This window comes from Pleurodeles waltl, chromosome 3_1 (assembly GCF_031143425.1).
Source record: "Pleurodeles waltl isolate 20211129_DDA chromosome 3_1, aPleWal1.hap1.20221129, whole genome shotgun sequence".
Taxonomy (NCBI): domain Eukaryota; kingdom Metazoa; phylum Chordata; class Amphibia; order Caudata; family Salamandridae; genus Pleurodeles; species Pleurodeles waltl.
This window is the reverse complement of record NC_090440.1, coordinates 1,281,394,847-1,281,421,456: the sequence shown is the minus strand read 5'-3', so window position 1 is coordinate 1,281,421,456 and position 26,610 is coordinate 1,281,394,847. Positions and strand designations below refer to the sequence as shown.

Genomic DNA, 26,610 nt, shown 5'->3' with positions numbered 1-26,610 from the left:
GCATGGATGCATGGGTCCTAAATTCTACCTCAGCCCAACCGGAGGCCTCTAGGTCATTACCTAAGAGGCAGTCTACAGGTAAGCTAGGTGATACCACCACCTGCTTTGGGCCAGTAACTCCACCCCAACTAATTTGCGCTACAGCTAAGAGGAGAGACTGAGTGGAGTTATTGACATCAGTAACTTGATACTTCTATCCAAGGAGGTGTTGTGCAGGTGACATCAGATTTTCAGTCACAAAAGCGATACTGGCACTTATGTCCCTGTGTCTGTAGGAGGCTGGCCTGCCTTATAGTGGGTACCTGATGGTACTTGTAGGAGGCTGGACTGGCTTGTAGTGAGTACCAAGGGGTACTTACACCTTGCACCAGGCCCAGTTATCCCTTATTAGTGTATAGGGTGTCTAGCAGCTTAGGCTGATAGATAATGGTAGCTTAGCAGAGCAGCTTAGGCTGAACTAGGAGACGAGTGAAGCTACTACAGTACCACTAGCGTCATATGCACAATATCATAAGAAAACACAATACACAGATATACTAAAAATAAAGGTACTTTATTTTTATGACAATATGCCAAAAGTATCTCAGTGAGTACCCTCAGTATGAGGATAGCAAATATACACAAGATATATGTACACACTACCAAAATATGCAGTAATAGTATTAGAAAACAGTGCAAACAATGTATAGTTACAATAGGATGCAATGGGGACACATAGGGATAGGGGCAACACAAACCATATACTCCAAAAGTGGAATGCGAACCACGAATGGACCCCAAACCTATGTGACCTTGTAGAGGGTCGCTGGGACTATTAGAAAATAGTAAGGCTTAGAAAAATAGCCCACCCCAAGACCCTGAAAAGTGAGTGCAAAGTGCACTAAAGTTCCCCAAAGGACATAGAAGTCGTGATAGGGGAATTCTGCAGGAAAGACACAAACCAGCAATGCAATAACGATGGATTTCCATTCGAGGGTACCTGTGGAACAAGGGGACCAAGTCCAAAAGTCACAAGCAAGTCGGAGATGGGCAGATGCCCAGGAAATGCCAGCTGTGGATGCAAAGAAGCTGCTACTGGACAGTAGAAGCTGAAGGTTCTGCAGGAACGACAAGGGCTAGGAACTTCCCCTTTGGAGGATGGATCCCTCATGCCGTGGAGAGTTGTGCAGAAGTGTTTTCCTGAAGAAAGACCACCAACAAGCCTTGCTAGCTGCAAATCGTGCGGTTAGGGTTTTTGGATGCTGCTGTAGCCCAGGAGGGACCAGGATGTCGCCAATTGCGTCTGGGGACAGAGGGGGCGTCGAGCAAGACAAGGAGCCCTCTCAGAAGTAGGCAGCACCCGCAGAAGCGCCGGAACAGGCACTACAAAGTGGAGTGAAATGGTGCTCACCCGAAGTTGCACAAAGGAGTCCCACGCCGCCGGAGGACAACTTAGGAGGTCGTGCAATGCAGGTTAAAGTGCCGTGGACCCAGGCTGGACTGTGCACAAAGGATTTCCGCCGGAAGTGCACGGAGGCCGGAGTAGCTGCAAAAGTCGCGGTTCCCAGCAATACAGTCTGGCGTAGGGAGGCAAGGACTTACCTCCCCCAAACTTGGACTGAAGAGTCACTGGACTATGGGAATCACTGGGACAGAGTTGCTGTATTCAAGGGACCTCGCTCGTCGTGCTGAGAGGAGACCCAGGGTACCGGTGATGCAGTTCTTTGGTGCCTGCGGTTGCAGGGGGACGATTCCGTCGACCCACGGGAGATTTCTTCGGAGCTTCTAGTGCAGAGAGGAGGCAGACTACCCCCACAGCATGCACCACCAGGAAAGCAGTCGAGAAGGCGGCTGGATCAGCGTTACAGAGTTGCAGTAGTCGTCTTTGCTACTTTGTTGCAGTTTTGCAGGCTTCCAGCGCGGTCAGCAGTCGATTCCTTGGCAGAAGGTGAAGAGAGAGATGCAGAGGAACTCGGATGAGCTCTTGCATTCGTTATCTAAGGAATCCCCAAAGACAGAGACCCTAAATAGCCAGAAAAGAGGGTTTGGCTACCTAGGAGAGAGGATAGGCTAGCAACACCTGAAGGAGCCTATCAGATGGAGTCTCTGACGTCACCTGCTGGCACTGGCCACTCAGAGCAGTCCAGTGTGCCAGCAGCACCTCTGTTTCCAAGATGGCAGAGGTCTGGAGCACACTGGAGGAGCTCTGGGCACCTCCCAGGGGAGGTGCAGGTCAGGGGAGTGGTCACTCCCCTTTCCTTTGTCCAGTTTCGCGCCAGAGCTGGGCTGAGGGGTCCCTGAACCGGTGTAGACTGGCTTATGCAGAAATGGGCACCATGTGTGCCCATGAAAACATTTCCAGAGGCTGGGGTAGGCTACTCCTCCCCTGCCTTCACATCATTTTCCAAAGGGAGAGGATGTAACACCCTCTCTCAGAGGAAGTCCTTTGTTCTGCCATCCTGGGCCAAGCCTGGCTGGACCCCAGGAGGGCAGAACCCTGTCTGAGGGGTTGGCAGCAGCAGCAGCTGCAGTGAAGCCCCAGAAAAGGCAGTTTGGCAGTACCCAGGTCTGAGCTACAGACCTGTGGGATCATGGGATTGTGCCAACTATGCCAGGATGGCATAGAGGGGGCAATTCCATGATCATAGACATGTTACATGGCCATATTCGGATTTACCATTGTGAAGCTACATATAGGTAGTGACCTATATGTAGTGCACGCGTGTAATGGTGTCCCCGCACTCACAAAGTCCGGGGAATTGGCCCTGAACAATGTGGGGGCACCTTGGCTAGTGCCAGGGTGCCCACACACTAAGTAACTTAGCACCCAACCTTTACCAGGTAAAGGTTCGACATATAGGGGACTTATAAGTTACTTAAGTGCAGTGTAAAATGGCTGTGAAATAACGTGGACGTTATTTCACTCAGGTGTCAGTGGCAGGCCTGTGTAAGAATTGTCAGAGCTCCCTATGGGTGGCAAAAGAAATGCTGCAGCCCATAGGGATCTCCTGGAACCCCAATACCCTGGGTACCTCAGTGCCATATACTAGGGAATTATAAGGGTGTTCCAGTAAGCCAATGTAAATTGGTAAAATTGGTCACTAGCCTGTTAGTGACAATTTGAAAGACATGAGAGAGCCTAACCACTGAGGTTCTGGTTAGCAGAGCCTCAGTGAGACTGTTAGTCATAACACAGGTAACACATTCAGGCACACTTATGAGCACTGGGGCCCTGGCTGGCAGGGTCCCAGTGACACATACAACTAAAACAACATATATACAGTGAAAAATGGGGTAACATGCCAGGCAAGATGGTACTTTCCTACAGTACTTACACCTTGTGCCAGGTCCAGTTATCCCTTATTAGTAGATTAGTAGTGCTCTAGTCGCTTAGATATAGCAGAGCGGCTTAGGCTGAACTAGGAGACATGCAAAGATCCGACTATACCACTTATATCATATAGGTACTATATCATGAGAAAAACAATACTCAGGGTTACTAAAAATAAAGGTACTTTATTTTAGTGTCAATGTGCCAAAAATATCTCAGAGGATATACTTCCTTAGGAGGTAAGTAAAATGCACAAAATATACACACAAATCAAAATCAAGTAAGTAAAACAGTCAGAAAGTGGTGCAAACACTGTAGAATACAATAGGATGCAATAGGCCTAGGGACAACACAAACCATATACTAATAAAAAGTGGAATGCGAACCACGAATGGACCCCTAGGCTGGTGTAGTGTGTAGAGAGTCGCTGGGAGTGTAAGAAAACACTAAGGGTGTCCCAGATACCCCACCCCAAATTGAAGAATGGAAGGAGCTGAAGATTCTGCAACAACGAAAGGTGCCAGGAACTTCTCCTTTATGCAGAAGATGTCCCACGGAGTGCTGGAGGATGCAGAGTTGTTTCTTTGGAGAAATACCGCAAACAAGCCTTGTTAGCGGCAAAAGTCACAGTTGAAGAAAAAGGGTGTTGCCCGGGCCCAGGAAGGACCAGGATGTTGCCACCTGGGAGAGGAGACAGAGGGGGCCCTCAGCAACATAAAGAGCCCACACACAAGAAGGCAGCACCCGCAGAAGTTCTTGAACACACGTTCAAGAAGACTGAGCACAGCAGTCATCTCAACACTACAAAAGAGGGTCACACGATGCCGGAGGTCAACTCAGGGAGTTGAGCAATGCAGGACAGAGTGTTGGGGACCTGGGCTTGGCTGTGCACGAAGGATTCCTTGGAAAGGTGCACAGAAGCCCTAGCAGCTGCAGTTCATGTGGTGCACAGGATTACTGTCTGGAGAGGGGAGGCAAGGACTGACCTCCTCCAAATTTGGACAGTTGGACCACTGGACAGTCTGGGTCACTTGGGTCCACCACCTGGGTTCCAGGGGCCTCGCTCGTCAGGATGAGAGGGGTCCCAGGGTACCTGTGATGCTGAAGTTTGTTGCCTTCTGGAGCAGGGGGAAGATTACGTCAACCCACTGGAGATTTCTTTGTGGCTTCCAGTACAGGATGAAGGCAGGCAGCCCCCAAAGCATGCACCATCAGGAAACAGTCAAAAAAGCCGGCAGGATTAGGCACTACAATGTCGCTGGTAGTCTTCTTGCTACTTTGTTGCAGTTTTGCAGGCGTCCTGGAGCAGTCAGCGGTCGATCCTTGGTGGCAGTCGAAGAGAGAGGTGCAGAGGAACTCTGGTGAATTCTTGCAAGTCGTTATCTGAGGAAAAGCCCACTGGAGAGACCCTAAATAGCCCTCAGAGGAGGACTGGCCACCTAGTCAGGTAAGCAGCTATCAGGAGTGGCCACTCAGAGGCCTCCATTGTGCCCTCACATCTCTGGATTTAAGATGGCAGAGGTCTGGGACACACTTAAGGAGCTCTGGGCACCACCCCTGGGGTGGTGATGGACAGGGGAGTGGTCACTCCCCTTTCCTTTGTCCAGTTTCATGCCAGAGCAGGAACTGGGGGTTCCCTGAACCGGTGTAGACTTGCTTATGCAAGGAAGGCACCATCTGTGCCCTTCGAAGCATTTCCAGAGGCTGGGGGAGGCTTCTCCTCCCAGCCCTTATCATCTATTTCCAAAGGGAGAGGGTGTAACACCCTCTCTCAGAGGAAATTCTTTGTTCTGCCTTCCTGGGACTGGGCTGCCCAGACCCGAGGAGGTCAGAAGCCTGACTGTGGGTTGGCAGCAGCGGTAGCTGCAGTGAAAACCCCATAGAGGTGGTTTAGCAGTACCCGGGGTCCATGCTGGAGACACCTGTCTGAGGGGTTAGCAGCAGCTGCAGTGGAAACCCCTGAAAGGCAGTTTGGCAGTACCTGGATTCTGTGCTAGAGACCCGGGGATGCATGGAATTGTCCCCCCAATACCAGAATGGTACTGGGGAGACAATTCCATGATCTTAGACATGTTACATGGCCATGTTCGGAGTTACCATTGTGACGCTACACATAGGTAGTGACCTATGTGTAGTGCACACGTGTAATGGTGTCCCTGAATTCAGGCCAAGGCTGTAGGCAGTGAAAGCTGCTGTTTCAATCCTTGTTTGTGCACCAGTGTTCACAAACAACAACAAAAAAGGGAAGAGAACTTACCTGCGTCGTCCACGGGGTCCTCCTCTCCAATGAGTCCTCCTCAGTGTTGCTGCCTCCCTTCTCTGTTCCGGTACATGCTGCAACACAGTTATGGGTTACACAGCACAGGCGCAGATTGTCTGGGCTGGGCTGCAACGAGTACCGGGTGGGCTCTGCTCTGCTGGTGGAGCTAGCAGAGTTATGGCGAGGTGTTTCAAAAACTCTGTTAGCTCCGCCAGCAAAGCAGATCACCCCGCACACCCCTACTTATTTCTACAAATCTCTTTAGAGACTAGTTATCAGTTTCATGACTTTCTTTCCATATATTTATCAATGTGCTACATTCAGCTTTTCATCAGATCCATCTAAAGAGAATACCCTCAGTGTCAATTAATGCATACTGTTTTAAACAAACAATTCATTTAAATTCAACAATTAGAGTTATCTAATCTGCCCTAACTGTATTTGTGTCCTAAAGTAATTGTAACTCTCACCTTGTCATGCAGAGATTGCTATAACTGGGGAATTCAAGTGGTTTTGCTTGTTTAAAGTGGTATATTTTTACTGATACTTACACCTAACTAAAACCTCCATTTTACTCTTAGTTGTTGTCAATACGTTTCTATGTTTTGTATGCAATGTAAGATATTATTAGAATTCCTAACTATAAAATTACTTTAACCTTTTTGTAGTGAATTTCTATGTTTTTTAATGTACAGTAAGGTGTCAATCGCCATGCACAGACCATCACAAACCCATGCCGAGCGTGCGCGGCTTGGGGTTCGATGCATATGGCTAACTATATGATCTAACAACATAAAAGGTGTCATTTTAAGTAAGGCAGACCCATTACATTTGTCAGAGAGTCGAAGCACCCAAATATCAAAAGTGGGCCTTTTGGCTTCATCAAGGGGTCAGCGCATAACATATATAAAGCAGACTTCTTGTTTTGTCAAATGTTCCCCAATAACTATAATCAACTTCACCTAAAGCAATGTTTAATGAAAAATATTTATCATGAAATATTTTCAATAAAGCCTTTTAAAAAAAAAAATAAAAAACATTATCATGTCTGTGATTTTTTTTTCAATGTTTATTTCAGGCCACAAATTGCAGTCATGAAACCAACCACAAGTGGTCCCTGTGCTCCAGCTGAAGAGCATGCATCTCCAAATCAGAGTATTTTAAAAAATATGATACTTTCTCCTGGGCTCATGTATTCAATGGCCCGGAAGACTTACTGTGTTTTTGTTAATGTTGCTTGGGGTCTCCTGTGCTTATGTCGTGGAGGGCCTATAGCCCTCCACAACATTAAAAGAATACTTGGTGGTACCTGGTGATTTCCCTTCCCCTTTAAGCATCACCACCAGGATCCAATAATATTTTTTTTAAAAGCTTGCAGGGCACTATGGGTTGCTTCCAAGCTGGAGCAGTGAATGATAAGTGAATGGCTAAGTGTAGGAGGCTGGACTGGCTTGTAGTGCGTACCAAGGGGTACATGCACCTTGCACCAGGCCCAGTTATCCCTTATTAGTGTATAGGGTGTCTAGCAGCTCAGGCTGATAGATAATGGTAGCTTAGCAGAGCAGCTTAGGCTGAACTAGGAGACGTGTGAAGCTACTACAGTACCACTTAGTGTCATATGCACAATATCATAAGAAAACACAATACACAGTTATACTAAAAATAAAGGTACTTTATTTTTATGACAATATGCCAAAGTATCTTAGAGTGTACCCTCAGTGAGAGGATAGGAAATATACACAAGATATATATACACAATAGCAAAAATATGCAGTATTGTCTTAGAAAACAGTGCAAACAATGTATAGTTACAATAGGATGCAATGGGGAAACATAGGGATAGGGGCAACACAAACCATATACTCCAAAAGTGGAATGCGAACCACGAATGGACCCCAAACCTATGTGACCTTGTAGAGGGTCGCTGGGACTATTAGAAAATAGTGAGAGTTAGAAAAATAACCCTCCCCAAGACCCTGAAAAGTGAGTGCAAAGTGCACTAAAGTTCCCCTAAGGACAAAATAGTCGTGTTAGAGGAATAATGCAGGAAAGACACAAACCAGCAATGCAACAACTGTGGATTTCCAATCTAGGGTACCTGTGGAACAAGGGGACCAAGTCCAAAAGTCACAAGCAAGTCGGAGATGGGCAGATGCCCAGGAAATGCCAGCTGCGGGTGCAAAGAAGCTTCGACTGGACAGAAGAAGCTGAGGTTTCTGCAGGAACGAAAAGGGCTAGAGACTTCCCCTTTGGTGGACGGATCCCTCTCGCCTGGGAGAGTCGTGCAGAAGTGTTTTCCCGCCGGAAGGACGCCAACAAGCCTTGCTAGACGCAAATCGTGCGTTTGGCGTTTTTGGACGCTGCTGGGGCCCAGGAGGGACCAGGAGGTCGCAAATTGGACCTGAAGAGAGAGGGGACGTCGAGCAAGACAAAGAGCCCTCACTGAAGCAGGTAGCACCCGGAGAAGTGCCAGAAACAGGCACTACGAGGATGCGTGAAACGGTGCTTGCCGAAGTTGCACAAAGGAGTCCCACGTCGCCGGAGACCAACTTAGAAAGTCGTGCAATGCAGGTTAGAGTGCCGTGGACCCAGGCTTGGCTGTGCACAAAGGATTTCCGCCGGAAGTGCACAGGGGCCGGAGTAGCTGCAAAGTCGCGGTTCCCAGCAATGCAGCCCAGCGAGGTGAGGCAAGGACTTACCTCCACCAAACTTGGGCTGAAGAGTCACTGGACTGTGGGGGTCACTTGGACAGCGTCGCTGGATTCGAGGGACCTCGCTCGTCGTGCTGAGAGGAGACCCAAGGGACCGGTAATGCAGCTTTTTGGTGCCTGTGGTTGCAGGGGGAAGATTCCGTCGACCCACGGGAGATTTCTTCGGAGATTCTGGTGCAGAGAGGAGGCAGGCTACCCCCACAGCATGCACAAGCAGGAAAACAGTCGAGAAGGCGGCAGGATCAGCGTTACAGAGTTGCAGTAGTCGTCTTTGCTACTATGTTGCAGGTTTGCAGGCTTCCAGCGCGGTCAGCGGTCGTTTCCTTATCAGAAGGTGAAGAGAGAGATGCAGAGGAACTCGGCTGAGCTCATGCATTCGTTATCTAAAGTTTCCCCAGAGACAGAGACCCTAAATAGCCAGAAAAGAGGGTTTGGCTACCTAGGAGAGAGGAAAGGCTACTAACACCTGAAGGAGCCTATCAGCAGGAGTCTCTGATGTCACCTGGTGGCACTGGCCACTCAGAGCAGTCCAGTGTGCCAGCAGCACCTCTGTTTCCAAGATGGCAGAGGTCTGGAGCACACTGGAGGAGCTCTGGACACCTCCCAGGGGAGGTGCAGGTCAGGGGAGTGGTCACTCCCCTTTCCTTTGTCCAGTTTCGCGCCAGAGCAGGGGCTATGGGGTCCCTGAACCGGTGTAGACTGGCTTATGCAGAATTGGGCACATCTGTGCCCAACAAAGCATTTCCAGAGGCTGGGGGAGGCTACTCCTCCCCTGCCTTCACACCATTTTCCAAAGGGAGAGGGTGTCACACCCTCTCTCAGAGGAAGTTCTTTGTTCTGCCATCCTGGGCCAGGCCTGGCTGGACCCCAGGAGGGCAGCTGCCTGTCTGAGGGGTTGGCAGCAGCAGCAGCTGCAGTGAAACCCCAGGAAGGGCAGTTTGGCAGTACCAGGGTCTGTGCTACAGACCACTGGGATCATGGGATTGTGCCAACTATGCCAGGATGGTATAGAGGGGGCAATTCCATGATCATAGACATGTTACATGGCCATATTCGGAGTTACCATGGTGAAGCTACATATAGGTAGTGACCTATATGTAGTGCACGCGTGTAATGGTGTCCCCGCACTCACAAAGTTCAGGGAATTGGCTCTGAACAATGTGGGGGCACCTTGGCTAGTGCCAGGGTGCCCTCACACTAAGTAACTTTGCACCTAACCTTTACCAGGTAAAGGTTAGACATATAGGTGACTTATAAGTTACTTAAGTGCAGTGTAAAATGGCTGTGAAATAACGTGGACGTTATTTCACTCAGGGTGCAGTGGCCGGCCTGTGTAAGAATTGTCAGAGCTCCCTATGGGTGGCAAAAGAAATGCTGCAGCCCATAGGGATCTCCTGGAACCCCAATACCCTGGGTACCTTAGTACCATATACTAGGGAATTATAAGGGTGTTCCAGTAAGCCAATGTAAATTGGTAAAAATGGTCACTAGCCTGTTAGTGACAATTTGGAAAGAAATGAGAGAGCATAACCACTGAGGTTCTGATTAGCAGAGCCTCAGTGAGACAGTTAGTCACTACATAGGTAACACATTCAGGCACACTTATGAGCACTGGGGCCCTGGGTTACCAGGGTCCCAGTGACACATACAACTAAAACAACATATATACAGTGAAAAATGGGGGTAACATGCCAGGCAAGATGGTACTTTCCTACACAACCCCCCCCAAACGAAGGACAATAAGACTAGCCATGACCTGATGAGTCTTCATTGTCTAAGTGGAAATATCTGGAGAGTCCATCTGCATTGGAGTGGCTACTCCCAGGTCTATGTTCCACTGTATAGTCCATTCCCTGTAGGGATATGGACCACCTCAACAATTTAGGATTTTCACCTTTCATTTGTTTTAGCCAAAGTAGAGGTTTGTGGTCTGTCTGAACAATGAAGTGAGTGCCAAACAGGTATGGCCTCAACTTCTTCAGAGCCCAGACCACAGCAAAGGCCTCCCTCTCAATGGCAGACCAACGCTTTTCTCTAGGGGTCAACCTCCTACTAATAAAAGCAACAGGTTGATCCTGGCCCTCAGAATTAAGTTGTGATAGGACTGCCCCTACTCCTAATTCAGATGCATCAGTCTGGACATAGAATTTTTTAGAGTAACAAGGGCTTTTCAGGACAGGTGCAGAGCACATGGCCTGCTTCAGCTCCTCAAAAGCTTTCTGACAGCTTGCTGTCCATAATACCTTTTTAGGCATTTTCTTGAATGTGAGGTCATTAAGAGGGGCTGCAATGGAGCCATAGTTCTTAATGAACCTCCTGTAATACCCAGTGAGGCCTAGGAAGGCTCTCACCTGAGTCTGAGTGGTAGGGGGAACCCAATCAATAATAGTTTGGATTTTCCCCTGTAGTGGTGCAATCTGTTCCCCACCAACAAGGTGTCCCAGATAAACCACCTTACCCTGCCCTATCTGGCACTTTGAAGCCTTGATAGTGAGGCCTGCCTTTTGCAGGGCCTCCAAAACTTTCCATAGGTGGACCAGGTGATCATCCCAGCTGGAGCTAAAGACAGCTATATCGTCCAAATATGCTGCACTGAAAGCTTCCAACCCTTGCAGGACTGTGTTCACCAACCTCTGAAAAGTGGCAGGTGCATTTTTCAAACCAAAAGGCATTACAATAAACTGGTAATGTCCTCCAATGGTAGAAAATGCAGTCTTAGGTTTAGCATCTTCTGACAATTTGATCTGCCAATACCCTGCAGTCAAATCAAAAGTGCTTAGATACTTGGCAGATGCCAGTGTATCTATGAGCTCATCTGCCCTGGGTATAGGGTGAGCATCAGTTTTGGTTACCAAGTTGAGACCTCTATAGTCTACACAAAACCGCATTTCTTTCTTTCCATCTTTAGAATTGGGTTTTGGTACCAGTACCACAGGAGAAGCCCATGGACTGTCAGAGTGCTCAACCACTCCTAGTTCCAACATTTTCTGAACTTCTTGCTTTATGCAGTCCCTGACATGGTCAGGCTGCCTATAGATCTTACTTTTGACAGGTAAACTGTCTCCAGTATCTATAGTGTGCTCACACCAAGAAGTGGTGCCTGGCACAGTAGAGAAGAGTTCTGAAAATTGTCCTAGGAGATTTATGCAATTGTCTTTCTGCTCAGCAGTAAGACAATCAGCCAAAACTACACCTTCCACAAGAGCATCTTGATCTGTGGAAGAGAAGAGATCAGGTAGAGGATCACTATCTTCTTCCTGTCCCTCATCTGTTGCCATGAGCAGGGTGAGATCAGCCCTGTCATAGTAGGGTTTCAGGCGGTTGACATGGAGCACCCTCAGGGGACTCCTGGCAGTGCCTAAGTCAACCAAGTAGGTGACTTCACCCTTCTTTTCAACAATTGTGTGGGGTCCACTCCATTTATCTTGGAGTGCTCTTGGGGCCACAGGCTCCAAGACCCACACTTTCTGCCCTGGTTGGTACTGAACCAAAACAGCCTTCTGATCATGCCATTGCTTCTGGAGCTCTTGGCTGGCCTGAAGGTTTTTACTGGCCTTTTTCATGTACTCAGCCATCCTTGATCTGAGGCCAAGTACATAATCCACAATATCCTGCTTAGGAGCTTTTAAAGGTTGTTCCCAACCCTCCTTTACAAGTGTGAGTGGACCCCTAACAGGGTGTCCAAAAAGAAGTTCAAAGGGGCTGAAGCCCACTCCTTTCTGGGGTACCTCCCTGTAGGCAAAAAGGAGGCATGGTAGAAGGATATCCCATCTCCTGCGGAGTTTTTCAGGGAGTCCCATAATCATGCCTTTGAGAGTTTTATTAAATCTCTCCACCAGTCCATTTGTTTGTGGATGATAGGGTGTTGTGAACTTGTACGTTACACCACACTCCTTCCACATGGCCTTTAAGTATGCAGACATGAAATTGCTTCCTCTGTCTGATACTACTTCCTTTGGGAAGCCCACCCTGGAAAATATTCCCAGGAGGGCCTTTGCCACTGCAGGGGCTGTAGTGGTCCTTAAAGGAATAGCTTCAGGATATCTTGTGGCATGGTCCACTACCACTAAGATAAACCTATTGCCTGAAGCAGTAGGAGGGTCAAGGGGGCCAACTATGTCAACCCCTACCCTTTCAAAGGGAACCCCAACCACAGGCAGTGGGATAAGGGGTGCCTTTGGAGTGCCACCTGTCTTGCCACTGGCTTGACAGGTTTCACAGGACTTACAAAATTCCTTTGTGTCCTCAGACATCCTAGGCCAATGAAACAGGGGAACAAGCCTGTCCCAAGTTTTCATTTGTCCTAGGTGCCCAGCTAAGGGAATGTCATGTGCCAGTGTTAGGAGGAACTTTCTGTACTCCTGAGGAATCACTAATCTCCTGGCAGCTCCAGGTTTAGGATCCCTATGCTCAGTGTACAAGAGGTTGTCCTCCCAGTAAACTCTGTGAGAGTCACTGACATCCCCATTAGCCTGTTTGACAGCTTGCTGTCTGAGACCCTCTAATGTGGGACAGGTTTGCTGTGCCACACTCAGCTCCTCTCTGGCAGGCCCCCCTTCACCCAAAAGCTCAGCAGTGTCTGCTTCCAGCTCCTCTGGTGTAGGTTCTGCACAGGGAGGGAATTCTTCTTCCTCAGAAGTAGAATCCACTGTAGAGGGAGGGATAGTAGGAAGTGGTTTGCTTCTACTAGCCCTAGCTTTAGGGAGCACTTGGTCCATTGTTCCAGGATCCAAGCTTCCCTGTCCTTTTTGCTTTTTGGCCTGAGCCCTTGTCAAAGCAAAAATATGCCCTGGGATGCCCAGCATTGCTGCATGGGCCTCCAACTCCACATCTGACCAAGCTGATGTCTCCAAATAATTCCCTAATAGACAGTCTACAGGTAAATCTGAAGCTACCACAACTTTCTTTGGACCAGTTACCCCCCCCCAGTTGAGATTTACAACAGCCATGGGGTGGCTTTGTGTTATGTTGTGAGCATCGGTTACTTGGTACTGGTGTCCAAGTATGTGTTGTTCAGGGTGCACCAGTTTCTCAATCACCATTGTGACACTGGCACCTGTGTCCCTGTAGGCCTGGACCTCAACACCATTTATTAGGGTTAGTTGCTTGTACTTCTCCAAGTTATGGGGGCAAGCAACCAAAGTGGCTAAATCAATAGCCCCTTCAGAGACTAAAGTAGCCTCTGTGGTATCCCTAATCAGACCAACCCCAACTAAATTACCAAAAGTGAGCCCAGCTACTCCCTTGGATTGGCTATTAGTAGGTTTGCTCCCACCACCACTGCTATTAGTAGGGACACTAGGTGTAGCAGTAGGGGTTGTAGTGGTAGGAGCTGTGGTGCCTTTCTTTGGACAACTGGGATCTGTTGTCCAATGGCCTTTTATTTTACATAAATAGCACCATGGTTTCTTTTCCTTGTTCTGATTAAAGGAGGATTTGGGCCCACCACCCCCACCAGAGTGTTTTTGTGGGCCTGATGAAGACTCATTTTTAGATTTGTCCCCACCCTTGTCAGAAGACTAACCATCCTTCTTTTTGTTGCCATCTTTGTCACCCCCTGTATGAACTTTTCTGTTCACTCTTGTTCTGACCCATTTGTCTGCCTTCTTTCCCAATTCTTGGGGAGAGGTCAGATCAGAGTCCACCAAGTACTGGTGCAACAAATCAGACACACAATTATTAAGAATATGCTCTCTCAGGATCAAGTTATACAGGCTGTCATAATCAGTAACTTTACTGCCATGTAACCACCCCTCCAAAGCCTTCACTGAATGGTCAATGAAATCAACCCAGTCTTGTGAAGACTCCTTTTTGGTCTCTCTGAACTTTATCCTGTACTGTTCAGTGGTTAAGCCATAACCATCCAGGAGTGCATTCTTAAGAACTTGGAAATTATTGGCATCATTTTCTTTCACAGTAAGGAGCCTATCCCTACCTTTTCCACTAAATGATAGCCATAGGATAGCAGCCCACTGCCTTTGAGGGACATCCTGTACAACACAGGCCCTCTCAAGTGCAGCAAACCACTTGTTAATGTCATCCCCCTCCTTATAAGGGGGAACTATCTTGTGCAGATTCCTGGAATCATGCTCTTTTGCAGGATGACTATGGGGAATACTGCTGCTGCCACCATGGGTATCTAAACCCAACTTCTGTCTTTCCTTCTCTAATTCAAAAGACTGTCTATCCAAATCCAGCTGTTGCTTTTTAAGCTTCAGTCTGGTTTGTTCCACCCTCAACTTATTGAGTTCCCTCTCTAACATTCTGTCATCAGGGTTGGTGGGAGGGACATTTCTAGAAACAGAGCTATGATGGGAATGAACAGAAGGAGACCTGTCCCTTACAGAAGCCAACTTAACAGCTTGGTTTACAGAAACATTACTACCAGTATGGTGAGAATAAATGCTTTTGCTATGATGTGAGACAACACTATTTCTTTGGTGTGGCTCATCATCATTACCATCTATGCTAGATTGTCTAGTAATGGGCAGGCTAGGAAGTTTATTTCCTGAATCTTTTCCTGGGGGAGTCCCTGAATCAGATTGGGAACTATTAGGTACTTTTTCAACAGATGGGCCACCTCTGGCCTTATCCTGTTCTCTAAGCATGTTAATTAACAGTTCCAAGGCAGGATTCTTCCCTACACTCAAACCTCTCTCTATACAGAGACTCCTTGCTCTTTTCCAGCTAAGGTTGTCATATGCAAGTTTGGACAGATCAACACTTTGGCCTGTGTCAGACATTTTTTAGAGAGAGTTAAAGTGGTAGAGAAAGAGACAAAAGTTTTCAGAACTTTTTGGAAAGACAGAAAAAAAACTTTTTAAACTTTTAAGAACTTTTTGAAAGTTTAGGAGTACTTTTCAGCACATAGAAAAGAGTGAAAAGAGGAAATGCAAAACTTTTTGGCTATGTGTATATACACTGACCTTGTTTTGTATATTTTTCTCTTATGAAAAGTACAATGACAAGAGTGGTAAGTAGTCTCAAGCACTTATCCCACCACTGCACAACCAATGTAGGAGGCTGGACTGGCTTGTAGTGAGTACCAAGGGGTACTTGCACCTTGCACCAGGCCCAGTTATCCCTTATTAGTGTATAGGGTGTCTAGCAGCTCAGGCTGATAGATAATGGTAGCTTAGCAGAGCAGCTTAGGCTGAACTAGGAGACGTGTGAAGCTACTACAGTACCACTTAGTGTCATATGCACAATATCATAAGAAAACACAATACACAGTTATACTAAAAATAAAGGTACTTTATTTTTATGACAATATGTCAAAGTATCTTAGAGTGTACCCTCAGTGAGAGGATAGGAAATATACACAAGATATATATACACAATAGCAAAAATATGCAGTATTGTCTTAGAAAACAGTGCAAACAATGTATAGTTACAATAGGATGCAATGGGAAAAATAGGGATAGGGGCAACACAAACCATATACTCCAAAAGTGGAATGCGAACCACGAATGGACCCCAAACCTATGTGACCTTGTAGAGGGTCGCTGGGACTATTAGAAAATAGTGAGAGTTAGAAAAATAACCCTCCCCAAGACCCTGAAAAGTGAGTGCAAAGTGCACTAAAGTTCCCCTAAGGACAAAATAGTCGTGTTAGAGGAATAATGCAGGAAAGACACAAACCAGCAATGCAACAACTGTGGATTTCCAATCTAGGGTACCTGTGGAACAAGGGGACCAAGTCCAAAAGTCACAAGCAAGTCGGAGATGGGCAGATGCCCAGGAAATGCCAGCTGCGGGTGCAAAGAAGCTTCGACTGGACAGAAGAAGCTGAGGTTTCTGCAGGAACGAAAAGGGCTAGAGACTTCCCCTTTGGTGGACGGATCCCTCTCGCCTTGGAGAGTCGTGCAGAAGTGTTTTCCCGCCGGAAGGACGCCAACAAGCCTTGCTACACGCAAATCGTGCGTTTGGCGTTTTTGGACGCTGCTGGGGCCCAGGAGGGACCAGGAGGTCGCAAATTGGACCTGAAGAGAGAGGGGACGTCGAGCAAGACAAAGAGCCCTCACTGAAGCAGGTAGCACCCGGAGAAGTGCCAGAAACAGGCACTACGAGGATGCGTGAAACGGTGCTCGCCGAAGTTGCACAAAGGAGTCCCACGTCGCCGGAGACCAACTTAGAAAGTCGTGCAATGCAGGTTAGAGTGCCGTGGACCCAGGCTTGGCTGTGCACAAAGGATTTCCGCCGGAAGTGCACAGGGGCCGGAGTAGCTGCAAAGTCGCGGTTCCCAGCAATGCAGCCCAGCGAGGTGAGGCAAGGACTTACCTCCACCAAACTTGGGCTGAAGAGTCACTGGACTGTGGGGGTCACTTGGACAGCGTCGCTGGATTCGAGGGACCTCGCTCGTCGTGCTGAGAGGAGACCCAAGGGACCGGTAATGCAGCTTTTTGGTGCCTGCGGTTGCAGGGGGAAGATTCCGTCGACCCACGGGAGATTTCTTCGGAGCTTCTGGTGCAGAGAGGAGGCAGGCTACCCCCACAGCATGCACAAGCAGGAAAACAGTCGAGAAGGCGGCAGGATCAGCGTTACAGAGTTGCAGTAGTTGTCTTTGCTACTATGTTGCAGGTTTGCAGGCTTCCAGCGCGGTCAGCGGTCGTTTCCTTATCAGAAGGTGAAGAGAGAGATGCAGAGGAACTCGGCTGAGCTCATGCATTCGTTATCTAAAGTTTCCCCAGAGACAGAGACCCTAAATAGCCAGAAAAGAGGGTTTGGCTACCTAGGAGAGAGGAAAGGCTACTAACACCTGAAGGAGCCTATCAGCAGGAGTCTCTGACGTCACCTGGTGGCACTGGCCACTCAGAGCAGTCCAGTGTGCCAGCAGCACCTCTGTTTCCAAGATGGCAGAGGTCTGGAGCACACTGGAGGAGCTCTGGACACCTCCCAGGGGAGGTGCAGGTCAGGGGAGTGGTCACTCCCCTTTCCTTTGTCCAGTTTCGCGCCAGAGCAGGGGCTAAGGGGTCCCTGAACCGGTGTAGACTGGCTTATGCAGAATTGGGCACATCTGTGCCCAACAATGCATTTCCAGAGGCTGGGGGAGGCTACTCCTCCCCTGCCTTCACACCATTTTCCAAAGGGAGAGCGTGTCACACCCTCTCTCAGAGGAAGTTCTTTGTTCTGCCATCCTGGGCCAGGCCTGGCTGGACCCCAGGAGGGCAGCTGCCTGTCTGAGGGGTTGGCAGCAGCAGCAGCTGCAGTGAAACCCCAGGAAGGGCAGTTTGGCAGTACCAGGGTCTGTGCTACAGACCACTGGGATCATGGGATTGTGCCAACTATGCCAGGATGGTATAGAGGGGGCAATTCCATGATCATAGACATGTTACATGGCCATATTCGGAGTTACCATGGTGAAGCTACATATAGGTAGTGACCTATATGTAGTGCACGCGTGTAATGGTGTCCCCGCACTCACAAAGTTCAGGGAATTGGCTCTGAACAATGTGGGGGCACCTTGGCTAGTGCCAGGGTGCCCTCACACTAAGTAACTTTGCACCTAACCTTTACCAGGTAAAGGTTAGACATATAGGTGACTTATAAGTTACTTAAGTGCAGTGTAAAATGGCTGTGAAATAACGTGGACGTTATTTCACTCAGGCTGCAGTGGCCGGCCTGTGTAAGAATTGTCAGAGCTCCCTATGGGTGGCAAAAGAAATGCTGCAGCCCATAGGGATCTCCTGGAACCCCAATACCCTGGGTACCTTAGTACCATATACTAGGGAATTATAAGGGTGTTCCAGTAAGCCAATGTAAATTGGTAAAAATGGTCACTAGCCTGTTAGTGACAATTTGGAAAGAAATGAGAGAGCATAACCACTGAGGTTCTGATTAGCAGAGCCTCAGTGAGACAGTTAGTCACTACACAGGTAACACATTCAGGCACACTTATGAGCACTGGGGCCCTGGGTTACCAGGGTCCCAGTGACCCATACAACTAAAACAACATATATACAGTGAAAAATGGGGGTAACATGCCAGGCAAGATGGTACTTTCCTACACTAAGTGAATGGCTAAGTCACTCACTTCTCATTCACTTTTTTTTTATTTGTGGAGGAGGGCATGTGGCCCCTTCCCCAACATGTCTATAGGCCATAGAACCCCCATCTCCCAAGGCTGACACTTATTGCTGTGAGAGTGGGGTGTACAACACACCTCCCTGATCTTACTGTAGGTCCCAGGAACCACATTCTCCTGGGCTACTTTCATTTTGTTTTAAAGAAGAGGTGGGAAAAGGGCTACATAAAGGCCTAAGCATTTTTCTGGAAGGGAAGCATGGGGTCCCCTTCCCCCAAGCCATCCAGAGGCACCGGGAACACCATACCCGGGGGATGATTGCAGCAGTGCCCTTGGGGCCACTGCCCATGCACTTTCGGACAGTGTGAACTTAACCTCTGTGCCCGCACTCTTGCAGGCAGGGAATACAGGTCTGCTGCCACGTGGCAGGAACAAAGAAAATCTGCATCCACCAGGCAAACGGATGGAACCGGCTCCTGCAAAGGGGGGAAGCTGGGAAGTTGGAAGAGGCCTTGGAGGCTCCTCCCATGGCCACATGACCAACAATCGCTGTGGGCACCAGGACACCCATGGCATTTTAATGTTTTGTGGCCCTGTGTAATGGGATCCCAGATGCCTTTAAAAGGCTTGGGGAGTGGGGCTGCTTACCCCATACCTAAAAATAAATGGTGTCCTAGTTGTCCTAATAAAGGCTCAGGCTAGGGCGGCACCATATTTCCGCCATAAAGGAATACAGTCCTGGGGATGGGATCCTCAGGCCTCTAAAAGGCTTGAGGAGTGGGGTGGTGCAACCACTTTACTAAAAATGAATGTTGTCCTGGGGTATGGGGTCCCTGTGGCCTATGAAAGGCTACACGCCCTCTTCCCCTAAAGAGTAAATTAAGGAGTCTCTCCCAGAACCTGTCCCATTCAGGGGGCTTATTTTCTCCATGGCATGAAATAATACACCGTTTTTTAACCTTAAATTCTCAAAAACTACTGAAGGGAGTTATACCAAATTACAAAAAGCACCGCTTTTGGGACCAAGATAAAGCTTTCTGCCAAATTTGGTATCATTTAAAAATAAACCCCATAGGTTGGGCAAGGGCCTGGGTGTTCGGTATACTATCTGGTTAAGGGGAGGGGCATACAGCCCACTTCATGTCTTCTCTGGGTCTCCTGGGACCCTAGACCCCATCCCCTCGGGATGTGATATTAATATATAAGTGAGGGGGAGCATGCTGTCCTACCTCCTCAAGCCTTGTAAACGTTCTGGAGATCCCACACGCCACAGGGATCTCACCCCTGTAAGAGGCTGGCCTGGTTTGTAGTGGTACCAAGGGGTAATTACACTCTGCACCAGGTCCAGTTATCCCTTATTAGTGCAGAAGAGGTGTCTAGCAGCTTAGGCTGATAGAAAAGGGTAGCTTAGCAGAGCAGCTTAGGCTGAACTAGGAGGCGTGTAAAGCTCCTACGATACCACTGGTGTCATATGCACAATATCATAAGAAAACACAATACACAGATTTACTAACAATAAAGGTACTTTATTTTTATGACAATATGCCAAAAGTATCTCAGTGAGTACCCTCAGTATGAGGATAGCAAATATACACAAGATATATGTACACAATACCAAAAATATGCAGTAATAGCAATACAAAGCAATGCAAGCAATGTACAGTCACAATAGATTGCAATGAGAGCACATAGGAACAGGGGCAACACAAACCATATACTCTAGAAGTGGAATGCAAACCACAAATGGACCCCAAACCTATGTGACCTTGTAGAGGGTCGCTGGTACTGTAAGAAAACAGTGAGGGTTAGAAAAATAGCCCACCCTAAGACCCTGAAAAGTGGGTTCAAAGTGCACCTAAGTTCCCCAGAGAGCACAGAAGTTGTGATAGGGGAATTCTGCAAGGAAGACCAACACCAGCAATGCAACAATGATGGATTTCCGGACGAGAGTACCTGTGGAACAAGGGGACCAAGTCCAAAAGTCACGATCAAGTCGGGAGTGGGCAGATGCCCAGGAAATGCCAGCTGTGGGTGCAAAGAAGCTGCCACCAGATGGTAGAAGCTGTGGATTCTGCAAGAACGAAGAGGACTAGGAACTTCCCCTTTGGAGGATGGATGTCCCACGTCGTGAAGAAGCTTGCAGAGATGTTTCCATGCAGAAAGACCGCAAACAAGCCTTGCTAGCTGCAAGGGTCGTGGTTAGGGTTTTTGGATGCTGCTGTGGCCCAGGAGGGACCAGGATGTCGCCAATTGCGTGAGGAGACAGAGGGGGTGTCCAGCAAGACAAAGAGCCCACTCAGAAGCAAGCAGCACCCACAGAAGTGCCGGACCAGGCACTACAAAGAAGAGTGAACCAGAGCTCACCCGAAGTCACAAAGGAAGGTCCCACGACGCCGGAGGACAACTCAGGAGGTCGTGCACTGCAGGTTAGAGTGTCGGGCCCAGGCTTGGCTGTGCACAAAGGAAATCCTGGAAGAGTGCACAGGAGCCGGAGCAGCTGCAAATCACGCGGTACCCAGCAATGCAGTCTAGCGTGGGGAGGCAAGGACTTACCTCCACCAAACTTGGACTGAAGAGTCACTGGACTGTGGGAGTCACTTGGACAGAGTTGCTGAGTTCCAGGGACCACGCTCGTCGTGCTGAGAGGGGACCCAGAGGACCGGTGATGCAGTCTTTTGGTGCCTGCGGTTGCAGGGGGAAGATTCCGTCGACCCACTGGACTTTTCTTCGGAGCTTCTAGTGCAGAGAGGAGGCAGACTACCCCCACAGCATGCACCACCAGGAAAACAGTTGAGAAGGCGGCTGGATCAGCGTTACAAGGTCGCAGTAGTCGTCTTTGCTACTTTGTTGCAGTTTTGCAGGCTTCCAGAGCAGTCAGTGGTCGATTCCTTGGCAGAAGGTGAAGAGAGAGATGCTGAGGAACTCTGATGAGCTCTTGCATTCGTTATCTAAGGAATTCCCCAAAGCAGAGACCCTAAATAGCCAGAAAAGGAGGTTTGGCTACTTAGGAAGGAGGATAGGCTAGTAACACAGGTAAGAGCCTATCAGAAGGAGTCTCTGACGTCACCTGCTGGCCCTGGCCACTCAGAGCAGTCCAGTGTGCCAGCAGCACCTCTGTTTCCAAGATGGCAGAGGTTTGGAGCACACTGGAGGAGCTCTGGGCACTCCCCTTTCCTTTGCCCAGTTTCGCGCCAGAGCAGGGCTGGGGGATCCCTGAACCCGTGTAGACTGGCTTATGCAGAGATGGGCACCATCTGTGCCCATCAAAGCATTTCCAGAGGCTGGGGAGGCTACTCCTCCCCAGACCTGACACCTTTTTCCAAAGGGAGAGGGTGTAACACCCTCTCTCTGAGGAAGTCCTTTGTTCTGCCTTCCTGGGCCAAGCCTGGCTGGACCCCAGGAGGGCAGAAACCTGTCTGAGGGGTTGGCAGCAGCAGCAGCTGCAGTGAAACCCCGGGAAAGGCAGTTTGGCAGTACCCGGGTCTGTGCTAGAGACTAGGGGGATCTTGGAATTGTATCCCCAATGCCAAAATGGCATTGGGGTGACAATTCCATGATCTTAGACATGTTACATGGCCATGTTCGGAGTTACCATTGTGAAGCTATACATATGTAGTGACATATGTATAGTGCACGCGTGTAATGGTGTCCCCGCACTCACAAAGTCCGGGGAATTTGCCCTGAACAATGTGGGGGCACCTTGGCTAGTGCCAGGGTCCCCACACACCAAGTAACTTAGCACCCAACCTTTACCAGGTAAAGGTTAGACATATAGGTGACTTATAAGTTACTTAAGTGCAGTGGTAAATGGCTGTGAAATAACGTGGACGTTATTTCACTCAGGCTGCAGTGGCAGGCCTGTGTAAGAATTGTCAGAGCTCCCTATGGGTGGCAAAAGAAATGCTGCAGCCCACAGGGATCTCCTGGAACCCCAATACCCTGGGTACCTCAGTACCATATACTAGGGAATTATAAGGGTGTTCCAGTATGCCAATATGAATTGGTGAAATTGGTCACTAGCCTGTTAGTGACAATTTGTAAAGAGAGAGCATAACCACTGAGGTTCTGGTTAGCAGAGCCTCAGTGAGACAGTTAGGCATCACACAGGGAACACATACATATAGGTCACAAACTCATGAGCACTGGGGTCCTGGCTAGCAGGGTCCCAGTGACACATAACAAACATACTGAAAACATAGGGTTTTCACTATGAGCACTGGGCCCTGGCTGGCAGGATCCCAGTGAGACAGTGAAAACACCCTGACATACACTCACAATCAGGCCAAAAGTGGGGGTAACAAGGCTAGAAAGAGGCTACTTTCTCACAACCCTATGGGCGATAATTAAAATTAAGGGACCAGGCATACAACCTACCTTCACTGAGCCTTGCACAGGTCCCGGGGACCCCATCCTCTGGTGGCAATAACTAATATGAAAGGGATGGGGATGCACCACCACCCTCCCTGAGCCTTGGGCAGACCCCAAGAATCCCCATCCACTGAGGTTGATTATTACTTTAAGGGGCGGCGTTGTGAAACCCCCTCCATGAGATGTTGATCCGGCCCATGGTACCCCTTTACCTAGAGTCGATAGAGCTATGGTGTCCCAGGAAGCCCACCGTTCGAGACACTGTAGTTCACTCCATGGGAGAGTGCGGGCAGGGAACAACCTTACTCCCACCTACATGGGAGCAGTGTGAAATGCTGCTCTCGCCCAGGTGGCAGCAAAGTTACTGAGCCTGCTCTCACAAGCACTATATGGAGTGCTGGCTGCGCAGCTGACTTTGGCCATGGGAGTCTTAGTACTCCTCCTGTGGACCCTAATGTTTTGCTGCATGTGGGTGCCACTGGTGCACCCAATAAAAAAATGGCCTGCTCACGCCATTGTTGCGGATGAGGAGTCAGCAGTACTGCGGGAGCCCTTAAGGTTGCACTACACCTTGTGGTCTAGCAGGAGTTTATGAATGCAAGGTAAAGTTCCCAAATGGCTTAAGTCTCTTTCTCAGAAGTTATTAAAAGTAAATATGCAATAATAGGTTCAAATCGCATAATTCTCTTTCTAAATGTTAGTAAACAATTGTCATCAAATGCATCTTTGATTTTTTGTTCACTAATCTGCTCTTTCTTGTTAGGGTCGAGCCTGCGTCGCATGCGCTTGCGCATGCGTATCGCTAGTGAGACGCTTTAGGTATTAGAAAAGGGCTCGGAGCCCAGTCTGTGTCACGTCAGTGTCTTTCATTGGCAAGTTGACCTGCCTGTTAGAATCCGCTTCTTTGAATTAGTGGAAGGCACGCATACGTCAAGCCTTTTCTGGTGGTTAGCCCTCCTCGAGCGCAGAGACCAAGTACAGAAAACATGCAAGCTCGCTGGGTTTGTGGACTACTTTTTCTCTATTGATAGGTATTATTACATGTGAACTGTAGCTGCGCGATCGCGCTGTACTTTTCTTGCTTGTATTCTATTGGTGCCTTCTCATGACCTCCACCTATTTATTTTCTTCTGAGTAATACGTCCTCGGAAAGCTACAGAGCAAAGAAGCAGGTCGTGAAATAAAACTATGTATTTACCCATTAGTTTATATTACAACTGTATTTATTTACCAATGTATTTGAACTCAGTAACTGTGGTCTATTAACTTTAAATAGGCCTGGAAAGTGCTTTGAGGTTTCACAGACTTCTGTCAATTACAGGCAGCACATAGCAGACGTGTGTGGTTTCCGTGCACAGGTAACAGGCACAGTACTGTCCGCAGCGGCTCGAGCTTCACTCGCACTCGGGCACGCGCAGCGTGAGGAACACGAAAACCGAGTTACCCTCTTCCACGGGGCAGATTCATTAATAGAAGCTTTATTCACATACAACCAGTACAGTCAAGGGAACAGTGGGGCAGGCAAGCATTCCTCTCAAACACACACTGCGAACAGCCAGGGGCGTTGTCACACAAGCCCATGGAGCACCCCTGCCCCCCACTTCTAGGGCCCCTCAATCCTGAAGGGGGTCTAAGTTAATGAATGCCTGTGAGATACGGGAGGCTCAGGGTGCCCTCATCACATTTTTCTAGGGACCCATTGTTTTGCATTAGGTTACTGTGAACAGCGCAGACGGCACTAGTGCAAACTTCGCTTACAAAATCAGCACTGAATGGAAACTTTCCTGGTAGCGAAGTTAAGACACTGTTGGCAACAATAGTACAATGATGTGGGCACCAAGAAGCGTGAAAAAACAGCATCGATTCCAATGTGCAGTAGCCAAAGAATTCAATAACGTGGACAAAACCTTGGTAAATGCCCTGCTGCTACCAGCGTAATTAGGAGGCCAGCTAGGCTGGTCAACCGTGTATCGCATACAGAGAAGAGCTGCTCACCCTAAAGGTACGATGACCATTATAAAGATAATGTGTGTACACCCCTGGTGGCATCAGCCCAAGGCCTCTGTGCACACAGAGCAGATGAGGTATTGGCAGCAGCAGAACCGTCACAGTATGAGCAGTAGCAGTCAAGCCTTCCTCATGCCAAACGGGTAAAGGCTAGGCCACCACTAAAGTATCACCTCAAACATTCAATGAGCCAGTACAACGAGGACACAGACAAGTATGACACATGGGCAGGGCCACTGCAAGATTCATTTACGCACAGAACAGGTGCACACACAGAGCTTCTCTCACACATGTTACTCCATGAACAGCAGCACCGAAATGTCCCTCACACACACGCACTCAAGGTGAAGCTTAGAAGGGACTTCTGACCATCAGCAATGCAACGTTTAAAACTACACTGAAATAGGGAGGATGGCAAAATATACTGGACAGAAATATATTCTGACATCAATATTGTGTTCTAAATTAAAAAAATATTGTCCCTTTGGGTGTAGATTGCCCTGTGAGTCATTTTGTAAACGATATTTATGATACAATATTTATGTCAGACAACATTCTTACAATTATATTCTGATAACATAGCCCAAAATAACCACATATGACAGGTTATCCTTGTGGAGTTTTCCATAAGCAAGTTTAACATACATAATGCCTTCAAACTTTCTTTAATCCTCTTCCGTCGCATTCTAAACTCACACTTGTTTGTTTAAGGTGGACATTGCTATATATATTTAACTTGGAGATAATCACACCAGTTGATACAGCTAATTAGATTTTTGAAGCGATATCTAAAAACAACTTTCGGTGGAATAGGAAACCAATGAATGTGTGCAAAGCAGCTGTCTAGAAAAAATTATTTAGGATGCAGACTTCGCCTCTGTGGTGTTATCCCAAATGCAGAAGCCTTTATTAGGTCGAGCGTAGCAGCGCCGTGTTGGTATGTATCTGGGCTTTTAACCACGCCCACCGCACCCCCATCACTATCCCTCCTTCATGGGCTTGCCCTTCAAAAATCCTTTGATGACATTGGTAAATGCTCTACGTTTGTCCCTCCTTGGGGAGATTTTGTTGCCACCTTGGCCATCGCCTCTGTTACATGGCTGATTGCACTTTTGCCAAAAAGTTTAACTGCAGCAAACTCTCCTTTTGTGTCTCTCCTTATCGCTGATGCTCATGGCGGCCATGGCGCTGTGAATCGACTCCCTTATGTGAAAGTGTTTATATTTCAATTTTCAATTTATGTGGCAAGAAAAGTCCGGTTAGAGTTTACAACGCTAATAGCTCTAACTCGAGCAAATGTGAGACCCATTGCATTGCAAATGCTTGTTTTTAGTTATGCTGCCGGAGCATGTGCTGCACTTGTGATAATGAACCTTACTGCAAGTGCTTGTAACTGTGTTCTCCCCTTTCTATTTATATTACAGAAACCTCAAGATGCCGACCGGGAAAAGGAGACCTTTAATCAGCACTCCACAGGGAGGCAGAACAAGGTAAGTGGAAGTATTCTCCTATGCGATGAACTGCAGGGCACAAAAGAATGCTCTCTCTTCGGAAGTGTCAAAGCCAACCAAGCGGCGCTGCTTGAGCATGGTATTTAAAGGACCGTGCCCAAGATGTCTGCCCTTTTCTCAACTCTTGTGAGGTCAATGTCCAGAGCAATTTTGGTCCCGGACATGGACGCCTTAATAACTATTGTGGATGGGAGAGAACCCGCCTTGGCTCAAAAAAGACAAAAGATGGAACCAGTGCAGGACAAATACCACAGGTGATAAAGATGGGAGGGAAAGGGCTAAGAAAGTGCTACGGGACACGGTGAGCACACGCTGAGCGTGGCGTGATGGTGAGCAGGTGCAGGAAGTGGAACAGGCCCCCAAGAAACAGAAAAACATAAGTAAATCACTTATGTCAGTAAATCCATGACTCCATGAGA

General features: G+C 48.2%; 1 long non-coding RNA gene across 1 annotated transcript in view; it reads left to right on the top strand.

Annotated features, from left to right (window-relative positions):
* Nucleotides 1-26,170, top strand: part of LOC138283347 (uncharacterized) — a 225,539-nt gene extending 199,369 nt beyond the window's left edge. Inside the window, exon 3 of the long non-coding RNA XR_011201206.1 lies at nucleotides 26,105-26,170. This is a non-coding gene — a long non-coding RNA (uncharacterized lncRNA). The remainder of the gene's footprint in view (nucleotides 1-26,104) is intronic.
* Nucleotides 26,171-26,610: the final 440 nt, after the last annotated feature.